Source organism: Vulpes lagopus, chromosome 11 (genome assembly GCF_018345385.1).
Source record: "Vulpes lagopus strain Blue_001 chromosome 11, ASM1834538v1, whole genome shotgun sequence".
Lineage (NCBI taxonomy): Eukaryota > Metazoa > Chordata > Mammalia > Carnivora > Canidae > Vulpes > Vulpes lagopus.
The window spans coordinates 78,824,757-78,844,094 of record NC_054834.1 but is presented as its reverse complement, the minus strand read 5'-3'; the positions used below and the strand labels follow the sequence as shown (position 1 = coordinate 78,844,094).

The window sequence follows — 19,338 nt, the reverse complement described above, 5'->3', positions numbered from 1 at the left end:
GAGTCAACCTAGAATTCTATACCCAGGGAAAATACTTCTCAATAACAAAGGCAAAATAAAGACTTTCTTAGACCCCCAAATTCTGAAAGAATTAAAGGAAGTCCTCAAGTAAGAAAGAATGTGAAACAAAATGGATCTACACAGAGGAATGAAGAACACCAGAAAAGAAAAACGTGTAAATAAATATAAAATATCTTTTCTTTTTTATCTCTTTATAAATTGACTGTTTACATGTCAATATTAACAATGAATTGTGGGATTTATAGTATATGTAGAAGCGAAATGTGTGATAACAACAGTACAAAGTCCAGGAGGGAAGAAATAAATGTACATATTGTAAGGTTCTTATACTAGATTTAAAGTGGTATAATATCACTTGATGATCGACTGTGACAAGCTAAATAAAGATGCATACTATGAATCTTTAGTAAATTGCTAAAAAAAAAGAGTTATAGCTAATAAACTAGCATAGGAAACAAAATGAAATCAAAAAAATTACTCAACCCCAAAGAGATCAGAAGAAAAGAGAGAAAAAAAAAGGAAATGGGAAGAAAGATTATTGGATAAATTGAAAACAAACAGCAAGATAATAGTTATGCCTAACTACATTAATAATCATATTAAATGTAAATGTACTAAACATACCAATTAAAAGGCAGAGACTGTAAAATTCAATTTTACAAAATGCAAAACCTATCTATGTGTTTCCTACAAGAACTCATTTTAAAGACACATAACTTAAAAGAATATCAAGAAATACACAAAGCAAATGTTGATCTTTAAACACTATCCATTTTTAAATCATGGTAAAACATATATAACATAAAATTTACCGTCTGAACCATTTTTAATTGTACAGTTTTATGGCATTAAGTATATTCACACTGTTATTCAACCATCATCACCATCCACCTCCAGAATTGTTTTAACATCCCAAACTGAAACTCTACACCCATTAAACACTAATTCCCCATTCTTGCCTCTTCGGCCCCTGGCAACCACCAGTCTTCTTTCTGACTCTATCAATTTAACTAGTCTAGGAATATTATATAAGAGGAATCATGCGATATTTGTCCCTTTGTCCCTGGCTTGTTTCATTTAGTATTATTTCTTCCAGTTTCAGCCATGTTGTAGCATGAGTCAAAATCTCCTTCCTTTTTAAAGATACACAATGTTCTATATATGTACCACATTGTTTATCCATTCATATATCAATGGACACCTGGGTTGCTTCCACCTTTGGGCTATTGTGAATAATGCTGCCATAAACACCAGTGTACAAATATATTGGTTGAGTCTCTGTTTATACTTCTTTAGGGGATATACCCATAATTGGAATGCCTGAATCATATGATAACTGTATATTTAATTGTTTGAGGAATTGCCATACTGTTTTCCACGGCGGCTGTGCATCTGACATTCCCACCAGCAATAATGAGGGTTCCAATCTCTCTACATCCTCTTGCCAACACTTCTGTTTTGTTTTAAGATTTTATTTATTTATTCATCAGACACACACACACACACAGAGAGAGAGAGAGGCAGAGACACAGGCAGAGGGAGAAGCAGGCTCCATGCAGGGAGCCCAACGTGGGACTCAATCCCAGGACTCCAGGATCACGCCCTGGGTCAAAGGCAGGTGCTAAACGGCTGAGCCACCCAGGGATCCCATACTTCTGGGTTTTTTTAACAGCCATCTAAAGGGCTGTGAGGTGGTATCTCATTGTCATTTTGATTCGCATTTCCCTAATGACTAGTGATGTTGAATATCTTCATATACTTATTGGTCATTTGTCTATCTTCTTCAGAGAAACATCTATTCAAGTCCTTTGCCTATTTTAATCAGATCACTTTTTTTTTTTAGTTGTAGTTCTGTATTATATATTGTATACCAATCCAGTAATTTTTTAAAAGCTGGATTGGCTATATTAATAGGAGACAAAGATTCAGAACAAAGACTATTACCAGGGATCGAAAGGGTCAATTCATCAAACAAACAACATCCAAAATGTTTATGTACTTAATAACAGAGCTTCAAAATACATGAAGCAAAAACTGATAAAATTACGAGGAAAAACGGACAGATCAATCATTATAGTCATAAATTTCAATGACCCTTTTTCACTGATAGAACAAGCTGACAGAAAAGCAGTAAGAAGTTATGACTTGAACAGCACTACCAACCAACTTAACAGATATTGATCCAATACTCCACTCAACAAAGCAGAAAACATATTTTTCCCAAGTGTTCACAGAGCATTGACCAGGGAAGACCCTATCCTGGGCCATAAAGCAAGTCTCAGTCAATTAAAACATTTCAAATCATACAAAGTACATCCTCTGTTTACAAAGAAATTAAGTGAGAAATCAGTGTTTACTGGACAGAAAGAAAATAAAGTAATAGTATAATGCTGACTTTGCATCTTCTACTACTTGTATTCCAGCCAAGGGGAGAGTAGATACATTAAACGTCTTCGATGCTAGGCATACCTGATCTGGGCTGTTTGATGTGTTTATGGTTGAGTCTCTCCTTCTCTCTCTTCTCCAGCCCATCCTAAGCCCCAGGGGCCCCACTTGTCAGTACCAGCAAAATCATGACGAACCTGTTTGGTCTTTGCTTAAGTCTCTCACAGAAACCAGCGAAGGGGAAGAGAAATGCAGTAGAGGGAGCACCAGCTAAGTATACATGCCTTTTAAAGCACCCAAATCCTCAAAGGCATTGCCATTACAGAGATCTCTAAGTTATAGGGCAACTATCCAGGAACAAACCGGAACCTTAAGAAAACTCTAGACTCTGAGCAGAAACTAACAGAATTTTGGAACAACAGAGATCCAGTGGGATTTCAACGAGATTTTCAATGATTTTGTCAGGCTGGATAAAGCTGACTGGTACTGGCCCAAAGTATTCGGAAATAATTCACATGGCTAGTTAGGCCAATGCCCTTTCAATGGCAGATTTATGCCAGATTAGCAGATTTCACAGCAATATGTAGAAGGCAAAAGAGATTCCTTAGAAACAATCTCAGTTTCCAGTATAGTAAATCTACAAACTCTTTAAACTGGTGCTTCCCAAATTTGACTTTCAAAAAGAATCTCTCAGTGCATATGTGAAAAAACTTGATTCCTGGGACCGCTGCTCCAGACAATCTCCAGAGGTTTGGCTTCATATTTTTAATAATTAAAAAAAAAAAAGTATTTATTTATTTTAGAGAAAGAGAGTGAGCAAGACGAGGAGCAGAGGGGGAGAGAGTGAATCCTCAAGCAGACTCCCTGAGTGCAGTGCCCAACACGGGGCTCCATTCCAGGACCCCAAGACCATGACCGGAGCTGAAACCAAGAGGTAAACGCTCGAGTCACCCAGGGTCCCCTAAGCATCACTGATGATTCTTAAGGTCCAGCAAGAACATTAGCTTTGAAATGAGACTAACAGGTTAAAAATCCCAACTCAGTGCTTCCTGGCTGGGTGACCATTATATAACATCTCTGCAACTCGCTTTCCTGTAAAATGGGATCACCACCTACCCTGAAGTATTCTCAGAACTCACTGTGTTCACAAAGCCCCTAAAACAGTGCCAAAAGCACATGGCAGTCAAGCAAGATATCAGAGCTATTACCACCTAAAAACCAGCCAGCAAAAGCTGTCCAGATAAAGAAATCCAAAATGAAATTTCTACCTAATGGCAATTACAAAGGCACCAAGCCAGTTTCCGAGATAATCGAGGAAAAAAGCCTTTGTGGGCACCATGACCACCAAGAACAAAGACTCTCACTTCAGCAGCCAAGGTTCAACCAGGCCCCTCCTCCCACCCCAGAACCCCAAGGTCCAGGCCTGGGCAAGGCTGTAGCTTTGCACGACAGGCAAAGGAAGTCCTTCCTCCCCAAATCCCTCTGACGCTGAAACCTTCAGCTCTAGGGCCTACAGTCCTGAGAGTCAGGTGGCAGCAACTTGGGTGCACTGGCAGTAAACAAGATTCCTGGAAAAGAGGCAAGGAGCCAATGAAAGAAGTGGAAAAGCCTTGAGTCAGCAACAGGATTACTGAGACACTGCTAGAGTGAAGGGAAGTGAGTCTATGAAGTTTACTGGGCCAAAGGAATACATTTCTAGGGTGGGTGAGGCCAGACCCTGTGCTGAGAAAGCACAGCCTTGGGGACTGAAACTCATCTGTGCCAATAACTCACAACAGAGCCTCAGGTAACTCCTTCTCCCAGCCGTAAAGTGGGAAAATAAGCACCTTTATTGGCTGTGGGGAAGAAATGAGGAGGAACCGGGTCCCTATGGAGGATACACAGACCCACAAACGCCGCACTGCCCTCTGCACCCAAGAGGCACCAGACCTATACAGGACACAGATGTGTCCAGTCTGTCGAGGCACAGGCACAGCAACGGCCTGTGTACCCGGCAGGTCCAGGAGTGGGGCTGCTAAGTGACGGGCGCTGGGCTCTCCTGGTCTGGGTCCAGAAGAGCAGGACTGAGCCCAGGCTGAAAGCCCCTTGCACTCTCCTGGGGAAGGGCACAGGCAGGAGTCACGGCCAGGAGTCTCCGTGACCCTACTCTGCACTGGCCTCCCCTGCGTGACCTCTGCTAAGTCAGGCCCGCTCCGAGGCCTGCTCCCGCGTGTGCAATGGGCAAAGTGGCTCTGACAGCGACGGCAAGGGGCTGGGGGGGGCTGGGGGGGGCGGGGGGGCGGGAGAGGGGCGGGGCGGGGCGGGGCGGGGCCGCAGGCGCCACCTGCGGCGGGAAGGGAGCGGAGGGCGCTGGGGGCGGGGGCGCCGGCCTCCCTCCCTCCCTCCCGCGGCCAGGGGCAGGGGTGCCGGCGCAGTCACGCGCCCCTCGCGCCCAATCACCGGACAGGCGGGGGCGCGCCAGGAGCCACTGCCAGCACCACCTCCTTCCCCGTCCTCGCCCCTCCCGGGTCCGCTCACCTGCCCCGGCCGCCGCCGCCGCCGCCGCGGGTTAAACCACCGCCCGCGCCCGCACTTCCGGGGCCCGCCGGCCCGCCCCCTCCCGCCGGAAGTGACGCCCTCCGACGTCCGGGCCGGAGCGGGGCCGCGCCGCCCCCCCGCAGCACGCCGGAGGCCCCGCACGTCTACCCCGCGCGCTGCGCCCGCCCCGCAGACACCCGAGGGAGTCCCCGCGGGCCCCCTCCCGCGAGCCCCCTCCCGCGAGCCGCTGCCCCGGCCCCGCCCCCGCCCCCGCCGGCCTCCGCCCGCCTCTGGGAGGGGCGCCGCCCCTCGGGCCGACTCTGCCCCCGGGCGAGTGCGCCTGCGCGGCCGCCCCGCGTGTAGCCCCGCGGGCGGGGGGCGCGGTCCTGTGTCCCCGGCCCGACTCGGGGCCTCGGCTCAGAGCCGCCCGCAGGGAGCCCGGGAGGAGACGAGCGAGATCCCAGCACCCGGGGAGCGCCCTAGGCGGTGCGACTGCGCCCGCGCCGTTGGGCCCCGGGACGCGAGCGGCCGCGGACCTGTGTCCTCCCGGGCGGGCTGGAGCTGGCGGCAGGTTCCCCGCAGCAGCTCCGCGCGGTTGGCCAGGCCCTGGGTCGCACTTGCGGCCCGTGCTGTGAGCCGTGCTGGACGGGCCGCCTCCTGCACCCTCCGCCCCGGACCCAGAATGACCCCGGAGCGGGCCAGCGCGGGCTTCCCCGGCCGGCCCGTCCTGAGCTGCTCCGCCCCTCAGCAGGGCCCATGGTAGCGGCCCTGTAAAAGCGGGGCCCCAGGAGGAGCGCTTCGCAGAACCCACCACCTTCAGGCGTCGAATCAGGACCATCCTCGCCGGCGAGGGAGACCCAGCCCCGAGCAGCTCCTCAAGGACGCGGATTGCTGGGTCACGTGACCGGAGAGTGGCGGGAGCGCTCCCCGCACGGCGGTGTGCAGGCTCGTGCAGGCTCATCCTCCTGTCTGACTCGGTCTCTCTTGTGATATCAGAATTCTTCTCAGCAGATAGTCTCAAAATTTCCATGTCGATTCTAGAGAGAACAATCTGATTGGCTGTGGCACCACCACTGCCCCTGTGGGCAGAGCTCCCGGCTGCCAGGTAGCCTGTGGACTCGGGCCCCTGGGCAAGAGGATCAGGCCTCACTCAGTGTCCACCCCTGGAGCACAGATCGGATCATGAGGAAGGCAGCCCCAGCTACTGACTTCTTTGAGGGATACCAAGGTTGCTTTTGGCAAACACCTCGCCTTGCACATAATGTTAGAGTAGCTCATGTTGATAGCAGCTTTCAGAGAACTGTATTGGAACTGTTTCCGAGTGGTGGGGCGGACCAGGGCGGATGGCATTAACTTTGTGTCATAAACCTTTTGTGCTATATAATTTTTAATCTTGTGCATATGTTACTTTGGTAGTAAAAAAAAAAAAGAAAAGAAAAGAAAAAGAAAACAGAGGGCTCCTGGGCGGCTCTGACAGTTGAACATCTGACTCTTGATTTCAGCTCAGGCATGATCTCAGGGTTTTGAGACCAAGCCCTGCATCTGGCTCCATGCTGGGCACGGAGCCTGCTTAGGATTCTTTCTCTCTCCCTCTCCTTCTGCCTGTCCCCCATCTGCACGTGTGCACAACCAAGTTCTTGCTCTCTAAAAAAAAAAAAAAAAAAAAAAATAGTACTACTGATGGATTAGCTTGAGTTTCATTCAGCAATCCTTTCACTCACTGGTACTGTGTTGGCAGGTGAGATAGGTACATGACACTGGGAGGTCATCTTGACCTGTGAATTGACCCTGGAATGGTGGCCATACCTGCAGGCACAACAGAACAGAAAGAGCCTGAGCCCTGACACGGTGGAGCTTCATGACACTGCTGGATGCTCACCTCCAGACTTTCACAGGGGAGGGAAATAAACCATCTTGTGTGAGCCACTCTTGTTTTGGGTTTTCTGTCACTCATGCCCTTTGGGCATTAGACTCCACTTCTGGAAAGCCCTTCTTGTACTCTCAAGACTGGGAAAGTTCCCTCATGCATGTTCTTCAAACACCCCCCACTTTTCCGTCTCTTAGCATTTACTACATTTTTGTGTAACTGACCATTCTCTCCCCCTGGATGGTATTTCCGTAAGGACAGGCAGAACCTATTTTATACATCATTTTCTGCCAATGCTAGAAACTCCTAAAACAATGACAGTAATAACTTGAAAATGTGACAGACACAATGATTCCAGCCAAGGTGTTGAGGGGAAAAGACAAACTACTGCCTACTTTCCATATCAAACAGGTCATTGCCAAGTCATCCGTTGGGGTGGGTGGGTGAGGGGAGCTGCTGGGCCTTCTGAATAACCAAAGATGGAGAATTAGGGCAAAGGACGGAGGGAGGGAGAAATGGCAGAAAATTCCAGTCATCTGAGGCAGATGGCAACGGAAGAGGGTGCTTTCCCTAACATGTTTCCTCCTATTTTCCACTCCAGGCTCTTTTCATCCCCACCTGGCTCTAGCCCACCCCCTTTGGTCCTGGTGGTGTCCAATCCCTGGCACTTCTGTCCCTATACAGTGCCTCAGTTATACCCAACGTCGTTCATGTTTCAAAGTGACCCTGAAACATGCAAAAGAGAGGGGGAGAGAGAGCAAGAGAAGACTGCTCCTTACTCTTCTCTCATTTTTTCATTCCACATTTCATTCACTGCTGAGGACTGCAGATACAAAGGAGAAGGACACCGTCTCCAGCCCCAGGGAAGATGCCTTGCTGGTTGGAATTTGAGAGGACACAGGAGATCTCCCTCCCCCAAGATACCTCAGTCCTTCAGATGATCAAGAACAAAAAAATAGTAAAGTCGAAATATTCATTATGTTTCCTCTCTACCTCCTACTAAAGTGTATGTTTGTTTAACTCCTCAGAACAGGATCTTGTTAGGTCCATGGTTGACTAGTTGAAAGGTGATGTGAACAGAAATGAGGAGGGCTGGACAGGGAGGTCAGAATTTGAGGTGTATCAAAGAAGATATTGGAGAAGCTGAGGTATGGGGCGGGGGGAGGGGTGGTATTTAGGAACTGTCTGGATAAGCAGTTTTTAAAGGAACTTTCGCCATGTGGTACACACAATCCCCAATTTGGCCTTCAGATCTTCAGTGAACACTTGATCTTATTTTTTTTCTGGACTTGAAAGTCAGATTATTCTGGCTGGGCTTCTCACTTGGGCCCATTCCTCCTGGCTCCCCCTCCATGCTCAGCAGTCATGCCTGCACTACTCAGAAGGGAACTGTGCCGCTGAGGCAGGGGTTGGTAGCTGCCAACAGAGTCATACACTCTCTGGCTTTCCTTAAAAAATAGAGTTTATTTTCTTTTATGGCAATATGCCCAATAGCTTTAAAAAGCTGCATTTACCAACCTCCTTTGCTGTTAGTTATGATTGGATGACTAGAGGTGCCCAAGTGGCACAGTGGGTTACGCATCTGACTCTTGATCTCAGCTCAGGTCTTGATCTCAGGGTCCTAGTTCAAGCCTCCTGTCGAGACCCTGCTAAATAAATACACAGATAAATAACTGAGTGACTTTGTGATATAAACAGATGGATTGAGAAGAGTTATTTGGAAGGCTGCTTTAAAGGAGCTGAGTCACCTGAGATGTGAGTCCTTTTGTCTTCCCCACCTTCTTCTCAACTGCTGCTTCAATTTCAGATGTGATGGCTGGAATTCTTGCAGCTGTATCGGACCATGAGGTGACCTAAAAAGTGGAAACCATTGAAGCTGTGGATGGCCTACCCCCAGATTGGTTTAAGTGGGAGGGGGAAAAAATCTAGTTCTATCTTGTTATGGTTACTTTAGGTTTTTTTGTTATGTGTGCCCAAATTTAAACATGCTATGGTTAATATAGTACTGCTTTATTATTATTTGGTTGGGTTTGGTAAATTAATTTATATTTTACAAATTTCTTTCCTCTATTATTCTATTAAGTTCACACAAAAAAACCACACACACACACACACACACACACACACTTGTATCAATGCAAAATTGTGATTATAAACATACATGCTTTCTTAAAATATAGCTTTTGGATTTTTTTTTTTCTTTTCGTTTTTTTGCCTTCGGTCTCCCTCCTTTATTAACAGCCTAGTGTATGTCCTCTCATATAATCTCATCCAAATCTGAGTCTACTGGCCAAAAGAGGCTGAGGAGCAGGGTAGAGAGAAGCAAAGAAAAGTAAAGTATAGGCACACGAATGAAGGTGAGGACCATTACTACTTGTCCTAAACCTAGCTGGATCAGGCTTTTCCGCCCCTCTCGAGCCCCTGCCCCAGGTTACTGTGACGATGGAATTTACTTTGGTCCCTGCAACCTGCAGAGGTTACTGGATGTCACTTCCAGGTAGAAGCCTTCACAAATTGGGTCCAATTTGCCGTGCATCCATTTCTCTTGCATCAAGAGGGCACATCCATCAGCTTCTCTCCCCATGTGACTGACAAGCAGTCCCCTGCTAACCCGTGTCAGGTGGGAATGAGCAATGAACCTTAGTTGTGTTGACCCACTGAGATCTGGGGGTTGTTATGTCTTCACAGAGTAACAGTTTATCTGCACTGAATGAGGAGAGCATAACAGGAGATGTTAATTGTTTCGTTCTTCCCTTAGGAATCAAACCCCTAGCCTAGGGCCACTCGGCTAAAGAGTATATTTCCTAACCTCTATTTTACCTAAAAGTACTCCATTGACTTCATTAGAGCCAATGAGATATGAGTAGAAATAATATTTACAATTACTGGCTATGTTCTTTAAGAAATGGGGTATATCCTGCTCCCCTTCTCTACTTCCTGCTAGGTGGAATACAGATGTAATGACAGGAGCTAGAGCAACCACATTAGACCAAGAGATAAATATCACATGTTGAAGATGGCAAAGCAGTGAGAAGGAATTTGGGTCCCCCCCCCCTCACTGGGGAACCACCTGGAGTGTTATTACATGAGAGAGATGAAATTGTATTTTATTTAACCCTCGGTTATTTAGACTTTGGTTACAGAAGGTGACCTACAACCTAATACCCAATCCATGTGTTAGCCTTGTTTTGACAATTAGAGTGTGGAGAATGGAAACCATATCTCCCAGGGTGCCTGGGTAGCTCAGTAAGTTAAGCATCTGACTCTTGGTTTCAGCTCAGTTCACAGTCTCTTGGTTGTGAGATGGAGCCCTGCATCAGGCTCCGTGCTGAGCATGGAGTCTGCTTCAGATTCTCTCTCCCCCCTCCCTCCCCTCTGCTCTCCCCACCCCCACCAGCTTGAGCATGTGCACACACACTCTCTCTCTCTCATATAAATAAATAAAATATTTTAGAAACCATATCTCTCCTTCCATGGACTTATGAATGAGTCAAGTGAAATCCCTGCCCTCGGGTTGCCTGAAAAAGAAAACGATCTTACATCTTCTTATGTCAGCTTCCCCAGAAGTAGCCCAAAAGATGAGGTTTCATGTAGGGGAGGTTTATTTCAAAATTGCTCTCAGAGAAACCAGTAAGGGACAGGGGAAGCAGAATAGGAAAGTGACCAAGCCAAGTCTGGGTGTGATTCTGCGCAAGTCCTGCAGAGGGAAGCTCTAGCCTGCTCCCAGAGGGAACCCTGGAAAGTAAGTCCTGCCTTGAAAATTGCCCAACCCAAGGCCAGGGAGCTGGGCTCTCACACTGCCACAAGTTCCTCGGCCGCCTGATTGCTACCTTGTGACCCTAGGGCTGTAGTAGTAGATCCTCCAGAGACAAGTCACAGGTACTGCTGGAAACAAAAGCATGCCAAAGCGAGGGAAAATGCAACCTCAGATAATGTCCAGGCATCCTGTACCACCTCTGCTCTGGCCAGCGTGGGCTCAAAGGGGAGAGCCTCTTCTAGCCTCTAGAGTAAGACATTCTGGTGAACCAGGGAAGAGCCATAAGCTGAGCAGGAGCACATATCACCTCAGCACTTAAATCTCCACACACCCCACATTCATACACATGCTTACTCATTTACACACACATACATGCCAGTTTTTTAAGAGCAAGAAGGAGGGTGTGCTGTGATTGCCGATGCAGTTATGAAGTGCTCAGCAAAATAAGCCAGGCTCAGTCTCCAGCTTGGGCCCCCAGAAACGTGAAGCCTTGAGTCCCACCGCAGCTCCCCACACTCGCATCTTCACAGGCTTTGGGATGGGCCATGGTAAGGTCCCAGTCAACCACAGCTCCCCAGGCCCTACCTAGAGCCAGCTGGTGTCAGAATGAAAGGACAGCCTCTCTTCCAGGCAGCAGGCCCCAGGCAGACCCCACCAGAGGGCAGTCAGGCAGCTTCCCATTCATCCCAGGCTGGATAGCCCCACAGAGCCCAACACCGAGCAGCTAGTGAGAGGCTGACTTGGGCCTCAGACTTGGGCCTCACAATGCCTCTGAGCTCCAGTTGCTTTGTAATTCAGTGGCATTGGTCCAAAGTGACCGTGGCCTAGTCCTTTCTGTTCTCTGGGCCTTGACCTATAAAGCTAGAGATGGAACCAAATGGCCCCTCAGTCATGACATTGCGCTAAGACACAGCTCCTTCTTGACTCCTAAATCCCAGAGAGGCTTCCCACGTACAGCAGTATAACAGGTATAAATCTAGGTCCAAACTACATGATCAACTTTGTGTAATATTTACGTAGCACCTACCAAGATTTGAAGCACCCTATGCATACAAATGCATGAGGTTCTGCTATTATTCCTTCTTTAAAGATAGTGAGGGGTACCTGGCTGGGTAGAGCAAGGGACTCTTGATCTCAGGGTCCTGAGTTTGAGCCCCATGATGGGCGTAGAGCCTACTTTAAAAAATAAATAAATAATAAAGATGGTAAACATGAGGCCCAGAGAGAGGAAGTGAATTGTCCAAGTCACACAGCTACTAAAGACCAAGCTAGGATGTGAACCCAGTCCATCCGGCTCCAGCGCTGTGTTCTTAAATGCTCCGCTCTGCTCCCTCTCCTTTTTTTTTTTTTTTTAATTTATTTAATCATGAGAGACACGAGAGAGAGAGAGAGAGAGAGAGAGAGAGAGAGAGAAGACACGAGAGAGAGAGAGAGAGAGAGAGAGAGAGAGAGAGAGAGAGAGGCGGAGACACAGGCAAAGGGAGAAGCAGGCTCCTTGCAGGGAGCCCAATGCAGGACTCGATCCCGATCCCTCCTGATCCCGGGTCTCCAGGATCACACCCCAGGCCGAAGGCAGGCACTCAACTGCTGAGCCACCCAGGAATCATCCCCCTCCCTCTCCTTTTGTAAGCAAGGTCACATACTCCCACTTCTCTAACTCACGTGCAAGCTTCCCTTCCTTCCAGGCCACTCTTCCTCCTCCTTCACAGAACCCAGTGAGATTTGCAGACTACTGTGGTGCCAGGAAAAAATTAGGTTGGGGTCCAGACAACATGAGGGTCACTCTTAAGCCAGAGCTCCCCCAGCTATGTACAGTGACATGCCAATGCCCTCTGTCTCTGGGCAGGTCACACAGGTGCCCCTCTCAGGGCCCCGGCAGGGACAAGGGCCGGTCCTCAGGGGTCCCACCAGCTCCTCAGAAGGCCACATGCTCAGCACCCACCTACCTACAATTACTGCCCCTTCCTGCAGAGCTGAGTGGGGGAGAGCCAGCTTTGGCCATGCATGGAAGCCACCACCCCTGTTTCTTCCCGCTTTCCATCCCCACACCTGTCCCTGAGCCCACCTGCCCACCAGTGGGTGCACCCACTGAACTTCACCTCCCAACTGAGCTGGCTAGGGGGCAAGTTTTCTGCAGGGTAGCTCTAGTGTTCAGCAAAGCTGTCATGCTTACTCTCCTGCTGCGGTAAGAACAGGAAGGAGATTAACATTTCCAAATATTACACACACACTCCTTTCTGTGCAGAGTGCTTAGCAAATAGTTCAAGAACAAGGAGAAGTTGATAACAGAAGTTGTTACAAAATTCAGGTTAAATCTGCCTTCGCACAGTTTAAATGTGGTCCTGTTCCACTGTGAAAATTTGCCGTAGAGTAAGGCTAGTCGCTTGTGTTGGCAAAAACCTTTTATTTTTTTTAAAGATTTATTTATTTATTTATGATAGAGAGAGAGAGAGGCAGAGAGAGAAGCAGGCTCCATGTCAGGAGCCCAATGCGGGACTCGATCCCGGGACTCCAGGATCACGCCCTGGGCCAAAGGCAGGCGCCAAACCGCTGAGCCACTCAGGGATCCCCCAGCAAAAACCTTTTAGATTTGAGGGTGGTCTTTCCACCTCTAGGAAACCTTGACTTCCCAAGGTAAATGGCCCTCTGGGACCTCTGTGCCCTCTCCCTCCTCCCTGGCACCCTCCCTCACCCCCCCTCCGGAGACCTGTCTGCTTGCTCCCCCACCCACCTCCACAGCCCCCCTGCTCTGTCTTATGCACTCCCTTCCTCTTAAACTCTTTCTTCTCGGGGATCCCTGGGTGGTGCAGCGGTTTAGCGCCTGCCTTTGGCCCAGGGCGCGATCCTGGAGACCCGGGATCGAATCCCACATCGGGCTCCCGGTGCATGGAGCCTGCTTCTCCCTCTGCCTGTGTCTCTGCCCCTCTCTCTCTCTCTGTGTGACTATCATAAAAAAAAAAAAAAAAAAAAAAAAAAAAAAAAAAAAAACCTCTTTCTTCTCTTGCAGCCTTCTCTGGGGTCTGGCCTCCTTCATGCTCCACAGTCTGTCATCTCACTCACCTACACAGCGCTCCCCATCTCAAGGGATACATTCCACGCTCTTGAACATGGTGTTCAGGGCCCACCCATGACATGATCTTTGCTTTCCCTTCCCACATTATCCCCTGTATCATTGGTGCTGTCCTCCGGATTTTTCTAGACTTCCTTCTAAATGCATGCTGGATTACACTCCTTGAAATTCAGTGTGGCCATGTGACTTGTTCACACCTATGAAATTTGAGCAGTAGAGGCACATGTCACTCCTGGTGAACTTTATCATGGCCTGTGTACAAGCTGGCACATGTCCTGCCCCCACCATGGCAACCAGGGGCACTACAGATGGTGACGTCTCCATCTGTCTGCATCCCTGAGTGGCAACATCTCCAATCACAGCCCCATATATATGACCTGTCATGGACAGACAAAAGACCAAGAAAGAAACAGGTTTTGTTTTTTTTTAATTATTTTTTTAAGATTTTATTTATTTATTTATTTATTTATTTATTTGCTTACTTACTTACTTGAGAGAGAGACAGACATAGCAAGAGAGAAGATGAGATGCTTAACCAACTGAGCCACCCAGGCACCCAAGAAACATTATTTTTAAGTTGAATGTTGGTTATTGCTGCCCTTTCTGACTGATATAATGTGTCAGTTGGGCCTATGACTGTTGCAATTCCACCTTGCCAGGCAACCGACCATCCCTTGAGCTTACTGGGATGGCAGGACTGCCCTCTTTGAGTGACGTTCTCTGCTCCCCATGCCCACTCAGCAAAATCCTCTGATCCACTGAGACTGAGCGCAGTTGCCACCTGTGCAAGGAAGCCTTCCTAACTTTCCACCCAAAGCAACTGAAGAAAAGGAAAAATTCTTCTCTACCCTTAAGGTCTTCTAGCTGGACTAAGATTCAATTGACATGAGACAGATCAACAGGAGAAAAAAACCAAAAATTTTATTACATGCCCTCAGAGGCCAAATTATGAAATTAAGATACAAAGAAATGACCATGCCAGGCAGTTTTTATACTTTTTAGACAAAGAGACAATAAATCTGTGAGGAATAGACAGGACAAAGAAAACAACCTTGGAAAGCTCGATTAGAAATTCTAAACAGAACTTGGACTGGGGCGAATTAGTAAAAAGTAACAAGGATCATCTATATATCCTTCTCGGATCTAAATTTCCCATCTCTGGAGATAAGGGTCTCCTAGAGCAGGGAGGGTACCTTTCACAAGGGAAACTTATTTTTCTGCTTTTATGGGGACAGAGGAGAATCTGAGTGTCCTTCTTGTACAGACTGTCTCTTAAGTAATTTCTATTTAAAATAATATGCTAGGGTGCCTGGGTGGCTCAGTAGGTTAAGCATCTGACTCTTGGTTTCAGCTCAAGTCATGATCTCAGGGTCATGAAATCTAGCCTCATGTCTAGCTCCTCACTGAGTGTGGGGCCTACTTGAGATTCTCTCTCTCCCTCTGCCCCTCCTCCTGCTCACACTCTAAATGAATAAATCTTTTAAAATAAAATACTAAAATAATCAATAGGCCAAAGTGGCACATTTTGGGACAGCCCACCCGGGACCCCTGCACAGCATTAGGCATATTCTTCCTAGGATGCCTGGAGAATGCCTCCTTTATAATCTGGTCACACTTCTGGACCACAAGGGCCACTGTCAGCCCACTCAGAAAAAGCTGGCCCTTCCAGTGGATGAGCTCCCCAGGGCACGGCTTGGTGACAGATTATGGACTGGACTTTAGGCTACCTTCCCCTGGGCCTGTCAACTGTGTCCAAGGTACAGTCTGCACTCTGTCCCCACCTACCAGGCTCCTCTCCACACAGCGAGCATTTTATGGACTTGGCTTAGGGTACCTTCAAGAAGCATTCCCTGAGGGCATCTGGTTGGCATAATTGGCTATGCGTCTGATTCTTGATTTTAGCTCAGGTCAAGATCTCAGGGTAGTGGGATCAAGCCCTGTGTCAGGCAATGCCACTGCGTGTGGATTCTACTTAAGATTATCTCTCTCTCTCTCTCCCTCCCCTTCTATGCTCCTCTCCCCCTGCTCTCACCTGAGCTCTCTCTCCCTCTTAAAAGAAAAAAAAAGTAGTGTTCACTAAAAGAAGAGTCTCTAACATATCTAAAATTATGCCGTCCATTTCCCATCCCTCCCCTCCTATTGCCCCCCCTGCATTGTTTCCTGACCCCCAAGCCCAGCACTATTTGGCAGCAGAGTGGTCAAGAGCATGGAATTTGCAGTCAAGCAGACCTGGGTTCAAATCGTGACTCTACTACTCACTGCTAGCCATAGCTCCTCAAGGGAGTACTTGGGTCTTCAGGCTCTTTCCCTGGGAGGCTGGAGCAGCCACAGAAGGCCTCACTGAGGAGGGGACTGTGGAGACAAGGGCCAAAATGCAGAGAAGGAGCCAGCTGTGCAAAGGGCTGGGAGAAAAACATTCCAAACAACAGAAGAGCAATTGCAGAAGCCCTAGGTAACCAAATTCCATAACTGGCCATGTTTCCACCTCTGGTCTCCTTTCCACACCTGGACATACCAGCACCCACCAGGAGATGTCTAGGCCACAGGTCACCCAGCATAACCTCCTTGTCACATCCTTCACTTGTGAGTTACCAGCAACGAGCCATCACCTTCATTTCCAGAACCTCGGGAGCTGCCGCGGACCGAGGCAGGAAGACCAGGGCGGTGCTGCCAAGTTGACTCTAGGCACCAGGCTGGGTGGCTAAGCTGGTTATCTCTGGGGATGCAGGGAACGTTACTGCCACCGCCAAAGACTCTCAGTCGGCTTGTCCTCCTGGGTGGAGCCTCCAGCATGCCGATAGGGCCCAGAGGAAAGTAAACACTCTTGTCTAATCTTCCCCTGTGTGATCATAGAGCCGCCTGAGGTGGCCGCTCCCTCAGCCGAATCTGGTCCCTCCGTTTCCTTCTCCTAAGGGGGCCACAGGGCATCGGCGTCGGTACCTGATCTGGAGGCCTGGTGGCTAGAACTCAGCTCACCAGCAGTGGATTCCATCAGTCAGGGCCCTCAAAGCTCCAAGGTCTTTCCTGAGCATCAGACAAGTCCCCTGAACACAGGCTTGTCAGAACCTCAGACTCAGCCACATATTCCCTGAAGAATGAATATGACCCGAGGTCTAAGTTGCCAAAGGCTGGGGAGAAATGGTTCGTTGCCCTACATTCAGGCCAGTGCCTTGTGATCTGGCAGGGTTGGTGTTGCATGAACGAGGAGCCGTGGCTCTATGGAGCTGGGCATGAGTCAGGTGCCGTCTGTAGGACAGCTTCTGGTCTCCTGCCGCCACTCCAGCTGGGGCTGTGCCCACTGTGCCTGGCACCCGGGAGAGACAGCTCTCAACATCACTTTTCTGCTGTCCCAAGAAGCAGGTCTGGTGACAGAAGCAGGCCAGGGTTGAGAAGGAGGGGAAGCACTTCCAGCCCTGGCACCTGCGGGCCCATGGGGGCTGGCAGCAGTGGATGCCACTGAGCCTTCTCGGAGCTGTCCCAGCTCAGTGCTCTCCCAGCCTGAGGACCAGATGCCTCGAGTCCCAACACTTCAATATTTTACCTTTTGGCAACCTTTGGTAAGTGACACTCCCTGGCTCCAGTTGCTTCATTCTAGGATGAGTGGATTGGACTCGTTTTAGGACAGCAGATGGTCCAGACTGCATGCCAACGCTGAGTAGCGTGACAAGTGGCCGAGGGGTGCATGCTGCTCAGGACGGGCATGTTGCTGAGGCCATATCGAGGGATCAGATTGCCTGGCCATGTGTTCCCTGAACTTGGGGTGGGGTGTGACAGACCAGATGCCATCTAACTCCCACCCATGAACTGGAGGACCCCTGGGCTCTCTCCTGCGGAACATTCTACCCCTTGGAATGGGCTGAGATCAGGTAGTTAAAAGGCAGAAGTTATTGACGGAAAGGTTGTGGATTCCTTCAGCAGAAACACAGGTTAGGCCGATGAATCACCTCTCCTAAAGGAATAAATACCAATAAAAGGACTCTGGGTACAAGACAAGACAGGAAGGTCAGAGAAATCAGACAATATTTTAAATGCTTTGGATGACCTGCCCTTTTGCTGTTCAGCTTGAGATGATGCCGACAGCGAGCAGTAATTGGAGGGCCACCGGCTATGGTTATCCCTCTTACAGCTCACTAGCAATGACTATGGCTCTTATCACCTCCAAGTTTGGAGCAGGAATTCCAGCAAGCAAGATGCCACCTCCATCATTTACTGGAGTCCCTCTGGGGTCCCGCACAAGCTGACCCCTCTCTGTTACTCCTTCCCCACTTCCCTTCCAAATCTCCCTCCACTTCCATCCCCCCACCCCACCTCCACCACCCCCCTTGACTCCCTCCCTACCCAGGCCCATCTGTCACCCTGCCCATGGCCCTAAAGAAGAAGAATCCAGGGAGGGGGGTGTCCAGATGGTTTTTCCTAAAAACGTCCTCATCCCTTCCACATCTAGGCCCTGACATGGCTCCTCAAAGTCTCAAGGAGGGGCGGGCAGGGGGTAGTTCTCATGGGAAGAGCCGAGGGGATGAGCAGAGGAGGCTCCCAGTGACTCAGTCAGAGAGGTCCAATCCAGGTCTGCTCTTCTTAGGCTTAGTGTTCTTGGAGTAACACTAAAGGCAGAAATTTCAAATTGCAAGTTTTTTTTTAAGATCTTATTTATTTATTCATGAGAGACACAGAGAGGCAGAGACACAGGCAGAGGGAGGAGCAGGCTCCCTGCAGGGAGCCTGATGCAAGACTCCATCGCAGGTCCCCAGGATCATGACCTGAGCCCAAGGCAGATGCTCAGTCACTGAGCCACCCAGGGGCCCCAGAATGCAAGTTTCTAAAACTTATTACACAAAATATTTCAAACCTCACAAAAGTGAAAAAGGATAGTGTCATGAACCCCATGTACCATCACTTGGCATAAAAAATTACAACACTACTCTCTAGCCCAGGCCGCCATAATGAAAGACCACAGACCAGAGGCTAGACCTGATCAGAGCCCCCTTCCTGGCTTGCAGACAGCCCCCTTCTCACTGTGCCCTCCCATGGTGGTGGGATTGAGGAAAGCTCTCTGGAGACTCTTCTTTAAAGGTCTAATCCCATCATGAGGGCCCATCTTCATGGCCTCAGCTAAACCTAACTACTTCCCAACCAACCCACCTCTGAATACCATCATATTGGGAGTTAAGCTTCAGCATATGAATTTGGGGGACAAGGAGGGAGACACAACTCAGTCCATAGCAATTATGCAAATCTTTGTTTTATCTAGGCGCTCATTTAAAAAAATTTTTGTTATTCATTTTTACTGGTGCATTTTAAGGCACAGATTACCATCTTATTTTAAGACTTTATTGTATACCTCCAAGAGGTAATGATTTTTTTTAAATTTTTTAAAAAATTTTATTTATTTACTCATGAGAGACACACAGAGAGAGGCAGAGACATAGGCAGAGGGAGAAGCAGGCTCCCTGCGGAGAACTCTATGCAGGTCTCAGACCCAGGACCCTGGGATCACGACCTGAGCCAAAGGCTCACCCGCAGAGCCACCTAGGTGTCCAGAGTGAAAGATTTTTAAAATATATGTAACCACAATGCTATTTTATCCCAAACAAAATTACCAATAGCTTTAATGTCATCTAATGTCCTGTCTGTGGAAATTTAGAAGTTTCCCTAATTCTCTCAAAATGCCTTTTAACAGTTTATTGATTTGAATTAGGGATCAGGATCTAAAGATGTACACAT

General features: G+C 48.5%; 1 protein-coding gene across 3 annotated transcripts in view; it reads right to left on the bottom strand.

Annotated features, from left to right (window-relative positions):
• VPS37C (VPS37C subunit of ESCRT-I) overlaps positions 1-5,866 on the bottom strand; it is a 29,329-nt gene extending 23,463 nt beyond the window's left edge. Inside the window, exon 1 of one of the 3 annotated variants that reach the window (XM_041774281.1) lies at positions 5,735-5,866. The gene's annotated coding sequence lies outside the window, so the exon portion shown is untranslated. Of the gene's footprint in view, positions 1-4,923; positions 4,986-5,734 lie in introns of those variants that run through there. The other 2 variants (XM_041774279.1, XM_041774280.1) reach the window with 2 other exon arrangements.
• Between the last annotated feature and the right edge of the window lie 13,472 nt (positions 5,867-19,338).